The sequence below is a fragment of the Neofelis nebulosa genome, chromosome 4 (genome assembly GCF_028018385.1).
Source record: "Neofelis nebulosa isolate mNeoNeb1 chromosome 4, mNeoNeb1.pri, whole genome shotgun sequence".
NCBI lineage: Eukaryota > Metazoa > Chordata > Mammalia > Carnivora > Felidae > Neofelis > Neofelis nebulosa.
The window spans coordinates 37,207,772-37,221,924 of record NC_080785.1 but is presented as its reverse complement, the minus strand read 5'-3'; the positions used below and the strand labels follow the sequence as shown (position 1 = coordinate 37,221,924).

The following is a 14,153-nucleotide window of genomic DNA, read 5'->3' as shown; positions in this document are numbered from 1 at the left end:
TTAAATATTTGACCAGCAAACTCTCCATAATCATGCATATTCAAACTTCTTTTCTTTTGCTCCCATAATAAAAAAAGACAAACATGATGATAAATAAGTAGAGCCAATATTTCTCACAGCAATAGAACAGTATTTAATTTATACTGGCATTAATCAGGTGTGATCTAGAGTGCTAAGTACATTATTCACACAGATTTTTGTGGGCTCTGAATAAATAGAGCATTATTCACACAATGGCACCTTATGCTATTATAAAGACAATTGAGCTAAAAATAAATTAATAAAAGTGCCATGTAAATACAACTGAGTCATGTGGACTTTTTATTGTCTAACACACACTATATAGTAATAATAGACCCTTGTATTTATAGACTGATTTTCTTCAAGGAACTCAAAAAATTTTCTACACATAGTTCTATTTTTATTTTTATTATTTTTTAAAATGTTTATTTATTTATTTTGAGAGACAGAGTATGAGTGGGGAGGGATAGAGAGGGAGAGAGGGAGAGAGAATCCCAAGCAGGCATGGTGCTGTCAGTGCAGATCCTGATGCGGGACTTGATCTCAGGAATCGTTAGATCACGATCTGAGCAGAAATCAAGAGTTGGTCACTTAACTGACTTGGCCACCCAGCCAACCCAAAACATAGTTTTAATATGCATGTTTCACAACTACAGTAAGACATAAAAAAGAGAAAACAGGTACAATATCAAAGAGGGATTTTGTTTATTCATCACCTCTTTAATAAGGTAACTGTATTTTGTAACAAAAATATTCAGTAGTATAGAAATGATTTTAAAGGGTGTGGAATGTTTCCTAAAGCAGCATCTATATAACAAGTTGTGTCTTTAAATGATGAGCTACTAGTGTTAGTGACATACTTTAACTTGTTTAACTCAGTTCAACGATCTCCCTTTTCCACTCAACATTTTCCCATCTCTTACCTCCTAGATATTTTATATTGTATCTTCAACCTGGAAAACAATTGGTGTCTTCAACTTAAAAAATTAAAATGACACTATTTACTCCCTTTTGTGTTTCCTGGGCTATGATGGGTATTAAAAAGGCCTAAGAATATTGGGGAGTCAAAGGTCCTTTGATCATAAAGTGGGCATGTGTCACATCGACTAATCTCCACCACAATACCTAACTACCACTATTCTCCCTTTAATTTTGGAATTATTAGTATTCAAGTGAGACCCCCATTGCACTCTCTAATTTAGCATTTGTTGTGTCCAACAGCCTCCAAACCATCAAAACTTCTGCTTCCACTATCTGGTATGGAAAGCATGCATCAGTTTCCTAGTGATTAAATGGATACAGCCAATGATACTTGAATTTCAATTGTATTTTTGGGACCCAGCAGCAAGAAGCTAAGAGTGGGCTTTTGGAACTAGAAGTTTATTTTGGAATTAGAAGACAGTTGGACAGGGCTAAGTTGGAGCTACTGCTAAGGCACATTCCCTAGAAGAGGACCAGCATGGGTCACTTCTCATACAGGGTTAATCAGTAATACCCCAAAAAGCAGCATTGCCCAGCAGAGCACTCAGTTAAGAAAAAATAATTTTGCCTTTTCTCTATAATCCATTCTTCCTGATTCCAAATTTAAGAAGCTAGAATCAGAGGCATGATAAAGAGTAAAGTAGCAAAAACAATTTTCTTCCCCTTTCCCTGACTCAGGTTCTAGCTAGGAGGAGATAAACTGGATGATGAGTGACTGAGGTTTTAATAACTGTAGATGACTGGGAAGCTAAGGAAGTCTGCTCAGATATTCTTAGAAGATGTGCTGCTCATCAAGGAAATGAGATTTAACTTAGTCCTGGTTGGGGCAGTGGCTGATGAAAAAAGCAAAATAATTTCATGTTATGTCCTACTGAGTTAAACATTTCAGCATCCTGGTTATACAAATCCATTCAAAGCTTTAGATAGTGAGGCACAGTTGTAGTGATGGGTTATTGTTTTCATTAGTATTTGATTTTTAAAACTCAGAGAAAGCTGGTAACTCATTATAATGGCACAAGTTATAATCCAAAAGGATATTACACCAATATCCTACTACTGCCTGAATATAAATCTCTAACTGCTTACAGAAGTGCCTACATAAGTAGATTCCAACCTTTTCAAATTATCAAATAAATAATTAAGGGCACACTTAATTATTTTTCTAGTTTGCACCTAGTCTTCTGTTCTCCAACCCATTTTGCATTGATTTTTTTTACTAACTGAACTTGTGTTATTTATTTTTTTACTTGTCTATCAGATATCTCTTCTAAATATTACTCATAATTTTATCCCCTTAAAAGTGATAACATTGTCTATGTTGTTCATAGATATATTCCCAGCTCCTTGCTTATAATAGATATTTAATAAATATTTGCTGATTGAATGTAACCTTTGCCATACATTTTATATATAATTTCTACTAAACAAATGACGTTTCATAAATTCTAACTATTTCATTTCCCATTAGCTCACCAGGATTGCTACACAGAAATGATATCCTTCCAGGCCAGATCAGAGAACCTTAATAAATCTTTGCTTTATCAAGTGCTTAATGTAGAATTTCCCAAGTTGGAAATGACTGCTCAATAAAAATGAGTGATAACTATTGCCAAAATAAAATGAATGTGTTAGATCAAAACTCCATAGTAAATGTATATAAATGCTGGATGTCAAGATGATGATAATGTTAATTTTCCTCAATTTTCACTTTTACCTGGTAATATGAGCTATAATCTCATTTACTATATCTTTATAGATATTAGTTATGATCAGAATAAGCATCAATATCAAGTAGTACATCACTACATTATCATGTTTATCAAGGTCATAACATTGGATATACTATAATTTATTAATCTTTTATTTCCAATGAGTTCTTGGAAACAATTCTAAACATTCATGAGAACTATGTTTTGTCTACATTTCTATTTTGTTTTAAATATGGAAATTCTAAAATTTTATGGAATTTCATGATACTTTGCACTTACCTTCTGTATAAATCCAAAGCTATTGTTCTTTTTTACATTTAAAATGACTATGAGAATTATTAATATCACTCAAATACTTCTGTTTGACCCTTAGTCTAGCTTTGTAGGGCATCTTCAATTTATATTCAACTTTAATTTGGGAAAGAAAAGGAAAAAATAAATTTGAGAACCTTGGAAAACAATATAATCTCTAATACTTATTTCAATTGTAATGTAGTAGGTGGTAATATTTCTTACACTAAAATCAAGTAAGAAAACCTCTTGACACGAAGTTGAAATATTAAACCGGTCAAGATTCTAACCAGATTCCTACAAGATTCACTTGTAGGAATATGAACTTGAAGGATTTGAAACCTGGTTGAGATGGATCATATCATTCAGAAAGTGATAAATACAACTCACCATGAAGAAAAAATGTAAATAATCAGAATACTTTGGAGTTCTTCTGAACATTTGTCTTAACTCTCAATGGCCACTAGATGGCACCTCGTATTTGGCAACCATAACAGTTCCTTATTTCTAGAGCTTAAAATAACTATAGCACCAGGTCAGTTCTGACAGAGCAAAAATTAATCCTGCCACGGACATCTAACACTTCCTTGTCAGATATCTAAATTTAAAATGCATGTGATTTTCTGGTCACACACAAAAATATATAATACCTTGTTATTGTTCCCAGGTGTTCTGACTTCTAAAGGAATTGTGAGATTTAAATTTTCTTAAATAGGGTATTTGATTTACATCATTCTAAAGTAAGGATTGGAACCATATTACCCTAAATATGTTTCATTCTTTAAGCATTCATTTTATTTTTCCAAGGCCAAATTAAGTTATTTAAAATTGGTTTTGTAAACTTAAAAGGCAATTGTGATCAATACTACCCTCAAAGGATTTAGAGTCATAGACCCCTGTTTTATTCATTTATTAATTCTTCCAAAACCATTTTTGAACAATATCTATGACAAAAGCATGTGCTGTGTATAGCAGCATCTGAATGTACTACTGTTTTTCTTTCCAGAATACTTCATTATGAAGTAAGAAATAAAAAATTAAAACTATCCATTTAAATGCATGTCTAATGCCTAATAGCTTATCTAAGAATGGCAGCTTTCAAGTAATTGTAGATTTCGTCAGTGAATCCAGAATAATACAATTTAAATTAAAAGAAGTTAATTTTAGGGTGAAACAAGAACATAGGTTTGTTTGTTTAAGTGTTAACTGTTACTGCCGAGATGTTTATCTTTTTTCACCTGGTTGTGTATTTTCTTTTTGTTGTTGTTTTTGGGAGGAAGTTTTTTTAGTTTCTAATTTTTTATAGTTGACACACAATGTTACATTATTTGCAGGTATACGACACTGTGGCTCTACCTCTCTATGCATTATGCTGTTTACCTCAAGTGTAGGTAGCTACCATCTGTCCTAATACATCGTTACTGCAATATCATTGACTGTATTCCCTATGTTGTGCCTTTGTTCCCATGATTTATTCATTCCAAAACTAGAAGAATGGTACTCTATTTTCATACTGAGGGACGATTTAGTTGTGATATGGCCAAGGGAAGACAAATGCTCTCTTGCTTTCAGAAATACCATTTTCTCTTGCTTCTTCATTTTTATTTCTTTTATATTGTTTTTATCTTTTCTTATTCTATTTTGCTGGCTCATTTCCTTTGCCATCTTCTTCTCACTCACCACATTCTCTTCTCTCCTCTCCTCTTCTCTTCTCTTCTCTTCTCTTCTCTTCTCTTCTCTTCTCTTCTCTTCTCATCCCACATTCCCTCAAGGTGCTCTTATCTATTTCCATGACTTTGGCTCAGAGATAATATATTAGGAATATTTCTCTGTTCTTCCTGTGCAGCTTTCCCTACTGGGCTCTAGATTAGAATATAAATTGACTGAGCATATCAGCTGACTATTTAATAGACAACTCAAAATCACCATATCTAAAACTAAAAATTTGCATCTTCTCATGGAACCCCCTCGCCCTTCTGAAGGATCCACCCACACACCCAGGCCAGAACCCTGGAGTTCCTTAGATTTCTCCCTTGCCCTTGCCTGTCATATCACTAAGTCCTGCGGCCACTGTCTTTGAAATACCTCCTACATCTAATCCCTTCCCTTCATCCCCTTCATACTTAGTATTGCAAGTAACATTTTCTTCCATTGGTTGGCCATGTCTCTGCCCTTCAATACTCATCTTTGCTCTCTATCTTGACCTTAAACTTGAGATTGACTGAAATACTCATAGTTCCTCTGCTTTGTATTCCTCCAGCCTTTTTACACTGACTGTCCCCTTTGCTTCTCCACTTGCTTGATTCTTATTCTGGTCAACTTGTGTTCTCTTTTCAGGGTTTAGCACATCTGTGATGTTTTCCCTGTAATCACTAGGTAGAGCTGGCCATGATGAGAAATCAATATGTTTACTCAATGGATATCTATCTGAGTTTTAGTTTTGTCATCAATAGCATGAGAAAATAATGCGCTTATATCATTACATTTTTAAGAGCTACGAAATGAATAAATCACTTATGAAAGTTCCTGGTAAGTAAGTTCCTGGTTAGTAAGTATTTACTAAATGTCAGGCATTAGTAATAATAGTATTACTAGTAGTAGTGGTGTTACTGCTCCTATTACTATTAAAGTGCCTTCTGTATCCCAGGTTCTGAAGCAGGTACTAGAAATATATGAATTGATATATATAATTTGCATGTCTACCCTTATTCTAGATACTAAGATCTGTCAGATTAGGAACTGCGTTGTACTTAATTTTGAATATCAAATGCCTGGCTTAATCCCTAATACAGACTAGAATCCCAAATGAATTAAGGAAAGTGGCATGTCAAAGTCCTTTACCTTGATTATTTCCATCATCATGTCAGGATATCAGTCTCAGGACAGAGTGGATTCTCTAATCTCAATTGATGGCAGAAGTGGGGAAAAACTATCTTTTGCTCTGAAATGGAATGTATAGATTAGAATTAATATACAACCACTGTTATTACTTATGTGCACTATCCATTTGGAGACGAGAGTATAATAGGATCTTGCTATCATAGTACAATCTCGGGATTGATATTAAAGAAGAATCACCACTCTGAAATTCTTTTTTTTTTTTTCTGTCCTGACAGTAATGACTTTGCTTGAATGTAGCATAAATTAAACCAGTCTTATATCAAATTCCACTTTCGCAGGGAATATAAAATGGGTCATGATATGTAAGTTTTCACTATATTTCACTATCTTATAAAGGTGTAAAGAACTGCATTTTACAGAAGTCTGAATAGTAGATAATGGTATTGCTTTAAACCATATGTAAGCATTTCAAAAGGAATAAATGTGGAGGCTAATTTGATGGTTCCCTTTTTTTTCCAGAAATATTAGTATAGTTTCATGACTACTTATTAATAACTGGAAATCTTTATTTTTAATAAAGTACTTTCTTGTCATTTTAATTATGTACTTAAAAATTATCTGATGAACTTTCATTTTTAAATATATTGGTGGCACTAAAAGATTACACAGTAAAAATAATGATGTTGAACTGAAAAAAATGACTTAAGAACTGGATATGGGCAAAATATTAGCATTAACTGCACAATGTGGACTTGAAATGCTACTTTTCCACTGATGCTCCATTTGTAATGCATTTTCTTCTTCTCCCACCCAGTCTTCACTGGTTAGTAGGAAAAATTAAAACTTGAATTACAATATATGTTTTGTTGCCTTAAAAATGATCCTACCTATAACTGCTCTAAGGAACATATTAAACTAAAACAACATCTTCCAAATGTTAAAATTAACCCCAAATTAAAATTATGTATTTAGTTAAACATAGAAATGATAAAGAAAAACAAAACACAACAGGACTGCATGGAAGAGAAGAAGAATAATCTGTTTATTGACGTTGTGTCCACAAAACCCCTAATTTTCTTGTCTTGTCTAAGTACCTTATCAAAGATATCAATGTTCTTCTCATTCAAAGTGAGTAAAGTAAGTAAACACCTATATTTCTTTCCTCCCTTCATTAAGATTCACCAAAATGACTCTAAGACATATGAAGGGGGAAAAAAACATAAATGATTCAAGAATGAGAACTTTCCATTCAACTTTATCATCTGATAAATTTTTAACAAGGATTTTTTTGAATTACACAGTAGTATGTAGTATATGTACCTTTTACAGTTAAACATAATGATACTGTAATATTTATTTATTTTAATTTATTAACACTAAAGCAGGGATTTAAAAATTAATAAATTATTTTGTACCAGGTGCTCATAATAATATGTGAACAGTAGAGCGGAAATAATAATTAAATAATTAATATCAATTATTAAACACCAAATATTAATAATATATAATACTATTATATAATTATATATTATTATTATTCTATAATAATAAATGTATTATTCAAATGGCTAGCTCATTTGAATCTTCTAATGTAAGAAATCAATGTTTTAGTCAATTCAGAAATGTTAGATAATTGAAATGCAGACAACCAGTGTGACCTCATTATATTGAGAAGGAAAAAAGAAGAATTTGAGTTATTCTAGAGTATTATGTCTAGCTCAATCTAAGATAATTATTCTTCAGTTAAATAAATTACTCATGAAACTATCATGATCATAGTTCTGAAAATTTGGGATATGTGCAACAAATGTTCTAAATCACTCATAACCTGCTATGTATGCATTATTGCCTTGCTGAAATTATCTCCAGGATATTGTCTCTTGCTGATTGTGCCAGAGACTCTCAGTTGTCTCCCAAACTTACTTTCTTGCTACAGGAAATGACTTTCCACAACAGAGGTTTGAAAATATCAAATGTCTGTTTTCTCAGACTTCTTTGCAGCAAGGGTATGTGACCCAGTCCTGGCCAATAAGGGCTGAGGGATAGTCTGATTAAGGAAAGGCAGTTGTGTTGTCTGGGAAATACTTTACTTCCTGTTAAAATAGAGATGTGTGAAAATTTGAAATGAGAAATGTTCAAGCATCTTACGATCAGGAGATGATGGCCAAGAGAAACTGACATAGCACTGACATTGTCAAACCAACATGTCTCTAGAAACAATATGTCTCTAATGAGGTATATACTTATATACTTACTGCATTGAGAAAAAAAGAGGCACTTAGTTTACACCACTTTTATTCAGTTCTGTTACCTCCAGCCAAAAAACATTGTAAATGACATATGTTTATATATACAATTATGATCACAGTGTGTATCTTATTTTGTATCTTATTTTTGTCACATAATATTTTATTATCATTTTCTTATATTGATATAGTCTCCTCAAAGCTGTTATTTAATGGCTATATAATGTAACATTGTATGAATATATCATACTGAGAATTTCCATAGGCTTCACGAATATTATGGCAAATAAAATCGTATTAAGACTAATACCTTCAGTCTCAGTATTTTTGAAGCCTCACTGCTTACATGAATGCTCTGTTTTATAAAGCAGGGATCTGTGCATGGGCTTCAGTTTTCAGAAAACCCCCTGTAATTATCAGCAGTATTTAGGGTATAGTTTGTGTCTATGTATACTCTTTCTAAGGGGACAATCCATAGTTTTTAGAACATTCTCAAAGAGAAATAATAAGGCTAAAAGTTTAAAAGTGAGCTGTTCTCTTATTCCTTAAGTCTCCTTAAAAGATAATGGAGTGCTTAAAAAATAACAACAATATTGTGTGAGGTATGTAACATGTGTACAAATAAAATACATGGCAAAAGCACAAGACCAAGAGAAAAATGGAAGTATGTAATTACGAGGCTCTTCTACTATATATGAAGAGGTATAATATCATTTGAAGTTACTCTCTGATTACAGATATTTACTGTAAATTCTAATGCAATAACCAAACCAAATGAAGACCACCAAAGGAGATAAAATGCAATCATAAAAAATATCCTGTAATCTAAAAGAAGGCAGAAAAAGAAGAAAAGAGAAACAAACAACAGATGAGACAAAGAAAGCAAACAGCAAGATAATAGGCTTACACCCGATCGTATCAATATCCAGGTAAAATGGATATAACCTACTCACTCCAATTCAGTGATAAAAGCTATTAGAGTGAATAAAACAGGGAGACCCACTAATATGCTGCCTACAAGAAATTCGCTTTAAACATAAAGACATAAATAGATTAAAAATGAAAATGTGAGAAATGTTACACCATGTTAACATTAGTTTTAAAAAGACAGAATTGCCATATTAATATCAAGCAAAGTAGATTTCAGAGCAAAGTTACTCCATAATGACAAAATGGCAGTTCATCAAGAACACAAAACCACTCTAACCATTTATGCATTTGATACAGAGCCCCAAAATTCCTGTGGGCAGGGGGAAACTGGGAGACATAGGTAAATCCACAATTAAGGACAGAGATTTCAATACCCCACACTCCCAATAATTGATAGAAAAACTAGACAGAAAATCAGTCTGGATATAGAAGACTTGAACAACCCCATCAACTGATTTGACCCATTTGACATTTGTAGAATATTACATCCAACAACAGCAGACACATGGAATATTTAACAAACATGTCAAAAGCAAATTTTAATACATTTAAAAGAATTTTGGTCATACATAGTATATTCTCTAATTACAATGGTCAGAGAACAATCATTAGCAGAAAGATCTCTTTAAAATCCCCCAAAACATAGAAACTAGTATGTTACTTCTAAATAGCTAATTGAACAAAGAAGAAAGCAAAAAGAAAATTAGAGAGTATTTTGAAATGAACATAAAACACTACAGGCCGAAATTTGTGAGATGCTGCTAACACAGTAATTTATAGCACTAAAGGGTTTATAGCACTAAACTACAAAGGTTAGAAGATTGTTCTCAAGTTAGTAACCTCATCTTCCAGCTTAAGAAACTACAAAATAAAATGAAACTAAAACCAAAGGAAACAAAAGAAAATACATAATAATTAACAGCAGAAATCAATAGAATATAAAACAAACAAACAAAAAAAAAAATAGTAGAGAAAATCATTGTAAACAAAAGATTGCCCTGTGAGAGAAGATCAATAAAATTGCTAAACTTCTATCCAAGCTGATCAGGGACAAAACAGAGAAATCACAAATTACTATCAACAGGAATGAGCGAGGTAGTATCACTAAAGAATCTTTAGATATTTAAATGAAAAAATAAATTATTACTAATATCTTTAGGCCAATATATTAGACAGCTTGGTTGAAATGAACCAATTCCTTAAAAGACACAACTACCAAAACTCATTCAAAAGGGAAAACATGACCAGAATAGCCCATGTCTATTAAAGAAACTTAATTTGTAGTTAAAAACCTTTACATAGAGAAAACTCAAGGTCCAGGTGGTTTTACTGGTGAAGTCTAACAAATATTTGAGGAACAAAAACGTTGCCAATTCTAAATAAGCCCATCCAGAACATAGAATATCAAAGTATTCTATGGTTTTGGCATTTTCAGATTCTAAAATTGAAAAAAAATATATATCAACTTCAAGAGAAGAATAAAATTATAGCCATTATCCCTTTTGAAAATTGATTTATACTCAACAAAATATTAGCAAATAAAATCTAGCAATATATAAAAATGATAATATGTTACCAATAAGATTTATTCCTGAAATGCATGGCTGATTTAACAATTGAAAATGTTTTATTTTACCCTACATAGCCCACTCAACTTTTTAAAGTTTAAATCTAAACTTTTTCTTTTTCTGACCTCATGAACTTTTCATACCGTGGAATCAGAATCATTTTCCATCCATCCCTCAACACTTGGCTATTATGGACCTATCGTTCTAGGTATGGATATAATTTACTATTGACCGATCACCTACTAGGTGATCTACACCTACTAGGTGCACTACTAACAGTATTTTATTTAATATTCACTGGAAAACTAAAAGTGGAAAACTATTATGTCATAGGAGACAAAAATCAGGCCTAAGATGTTAATGAACTTACTTTCCCAGGATGTGAAAGCAACAGGGCAAGGATTTTTATCCTTTACAATTTGTAAATCCATGATCTTCCATGTCGTGGTGAACCTCTTATAACCCCCAAACACATATTTTTCATATTTCTTGGCATTCTCACCTACTGTTCCTTCTGTTTGGAAGGAATTTCTTCCCTTCTACGTTTGGTTAACTTTTATTCAACCTTCAAGAAACAGCATGTATTTAGAGAAACAGATATTATCAGACACTACTAGTATCAGTGTACTTGCTGGATGACAATTGGAAAAAATGTAAGAAGCTCAAATGACTTTTTTTCTACCAAAAGATTCATATATTTTAGTTTCTTCTAAGGAAAAGAAATTAAACTAGCGTGTAGAGAACACATGGAAAAATGGTTATTATAACATTACTATCTTATAATGCTTTCCAGAAACATGGAAATACGTAAGGTACTAGACAAAATAAAAACAAAATAAATCACAGCCAAGCTTAAAAAGAGAGAGAGAAAGAAAAGGAAGGTACAGAATAAAAGAGAGGGAAATTTCCTGGTGTCAAACCTGAAGGATATAGTCAAAGCCATACACCCATGTAACTGATGTCATGACAGAGCACAGGCGTATCAGACACGACACAGCTCCAGAGCAGTGGGGAATGAGTTACTTGCCCTTAGATGAGACTAGGAGAGTACCTTTAAACCAGTGCAAGGAAAATAGTTAGAAACAAGTGTGCTGCAAACACGTTACAGCCCTGAAGGCAGTTGCAGTCATGTAAAGAGGCCTTGAAAACACAGTCACAACAGCCAGAGAAAGTTGCAAAGTGTCTTGCTGAGTCCTGAATTTTAAAATGATGAAAAACAAAATTATAGTAAAGTAATAGAAATCTAATAAAGGATAGAAATAAAGGAAAAAACAGGGAACAAATGAAAAACAGCCAAATAGAACTTCTAAACGTGAAAATATTGTCAGTGATGTTAAAACCACCATGTTAAAACCACTAAACCAACTAATGATAAAATTTTAGCAATCTAAGACTACACAGGGCCTCTTAACTAGATAATGTCCATCTACCAAAAATCTACAGTAAGTTTAAATCAGCAGTGGAAAATCTAGTGGGAAATATTAGTTACAAACTTAAGTTCATAATCAGGAATCAGAAGTCACAAATATTTGGAAACACCTATGCCATAAAGGATGAAACAATAAAGCCAACAACCTGAATTTACACCTGTGGAAACAGAATTAATAGAATAATTAGAATGGGACTTTTATTTTTTTTTTTTATTTTTTTTTTTTTTTTATTTTTTTATTTTTGGGACAGAGAGAGACAGAGCATGAACGGGGGAGGGGCAGAGAGAGAGGGAGACACAGAATCGGAAACAGGCTCCAGGCTCTGAGCCATCAGCCCAGAGCCCGACGCGGGGCTCGAACTCACGGACCGCGAGATCGTGACCTGGCTGAAGTCGGACGCTTAACCGACTGCGCCACCCAGGCGCCCCAGAATGGGACTTTTAAATAAGTAAAATTACTATCCTCAAAGAGAGTATTATACTATAAAAAATGAGCAGTTAGTTAAACAGAAGCTACTTAATGTTTAAGAAAACAAATCAGCTACTTAATGTTTAAGAAAACAAGTTGTTTAAAAAAACAAACTGTGCCTGGGTGGCTCAGTTAGTTGAGATTCCAACTTCACCTCAGGTCATGATCTCACCGTGGTTCATGAGTTAGAGCCCCGCATCGGGCTCACTGCTGTCAGGGCAGAGCCTGCTTCAGATCCTCTGTCCCTCCCACCCCGCTCTGCACCTCCCAGCTTATGCTCATTCTCTCTCCCTCAAAAATACGTAAACATTTAAAAAATTAGAAGCAAATATTTTTGTCTTTGTATTTTATGTAAATATTTTATGTTTTAAACAAATATTGCTTAACAAATAACAATTATTTTCCTGGACTAACAAGCTGCCATACTTATTCTATCTTCTATCTTTTACTCCTCTATGGTTTTTTTAAAGCCACTTTCAGCTTTGCAGAGTAGGAAATGAAGAGGGGAAATCATGAGGATATAGAAGAAGTAATAGAATAGAAGAACAAATCCAGCTCTCTTAGCTTTAGTAAGGAGACAATTAAAACCAAGAGTGAATAATTTATCCAAGGTCACATAGTCTCTTGTGGAGAGCAAGTGTTGGGATGAAAAAAAGGGGGAGAAAGAAAAGGAAAGCAGTAGAGAACACCAATTTATCTCACTCTTCTCTCTGCTATCCCAAACCAAGTTTCCAAAACTATAGGGGAATCCTTTCTATAATTCTTAAGTAGGGTGAGTTTCATGTGGGGGAGAGGTTGTACGATTTCCAGTTAAGAAAGACATTCTGATCTTTGTTAGGTATTGATTAAAGCGATTTGTTGGTTCTCATGGTTAAGTGCCATTCATATTACATTCAGTGATAAGGTCCCTATCACTACTCAGAATTTTTCCCAGTTCTATCACATCTGTTCTTCAGGATGGCAACACCTTTGCAGGATGTATAATGTTATACATGGAAAATCTGAGGCAATAAAAACATCATCAGTGTTAAGCCTATCCATTAAGGACCTCTTTAATTCTTACTTTGCTTTTTCTTTTTGACAGATGATGATAAGAAATGATATATTCAGCACCATATTCATAATGAAGGCCTACAGCTTGCAATAAGACACCAGAGAAAATCAGTTTATATTTGATGGCTTAGTGCCATCCTAGGGTCACAAGTGATTATGAGGGTCAAAAAAAAGACGCCAAAGCTATTTCCCAACATGTCCAATTCTTTGCCTTTGTAAGATACAAGTACCATTCTTTTCATTTATTTGAACTTTATAACTTGTATGTAACACATATCTGCATGTAAAACCAAACAAAGATAACATATTCAATTTATGTCATAATTTCTTGGGTTCTAAAATACCTGTGATACCATTTCTGACAAATTATAAACATTTTTCACTATAGTTCCAAATATATTTAGGAATTTGGGTTTTCTTAAGCCTGGTTCATAATTTTTATAAGCCATTAGATAGAATCTTCAACTTCCAGTCCATGTGAGCCTGGCAGGTAACAATGAGCAATGGGAGGAGTAATTATAGTAATAAATGGCATTTTTGGTCTTGAACTTCTTTATAAAACCTCATAGTTCATATCATAGTCTTTTGGAACAGCAAACCTGGGTCTTCCATTTA

General features: G+C 33.1%; 1 long non-coding RNA gene across 2 annotated transcripts in view; it reads right to left on the bottom strand.

Moving 5' to 3' along the window:
* Window positions 1-472: 472 nt before the first annotated feature.
* LOC131509111 (uncharacterized) overlaps window positions 473-14,153 on the bottom strand; it is an 82,201-nt gene continuing 68,520 nt past the window's right edge. The window contains exons 2-3 of one of the 2 annotated variants that reach the window (XR_009260292.1): window positions 5,844-5,943; window positions 473-586 (exon numbers count right to left, since the gene is read on the bottom strand). This is a non-coding gene — a long non-coding RNA (uncharacterized LOC131509111). Of the gene's footprint in view, window positions 587-3,904; window positions 4,865-5,843; window positions 5,944-14,153 lie in introns of those variants that run through there. The other variant, XR_009260291.1, reaches the window with a different exon arrangement.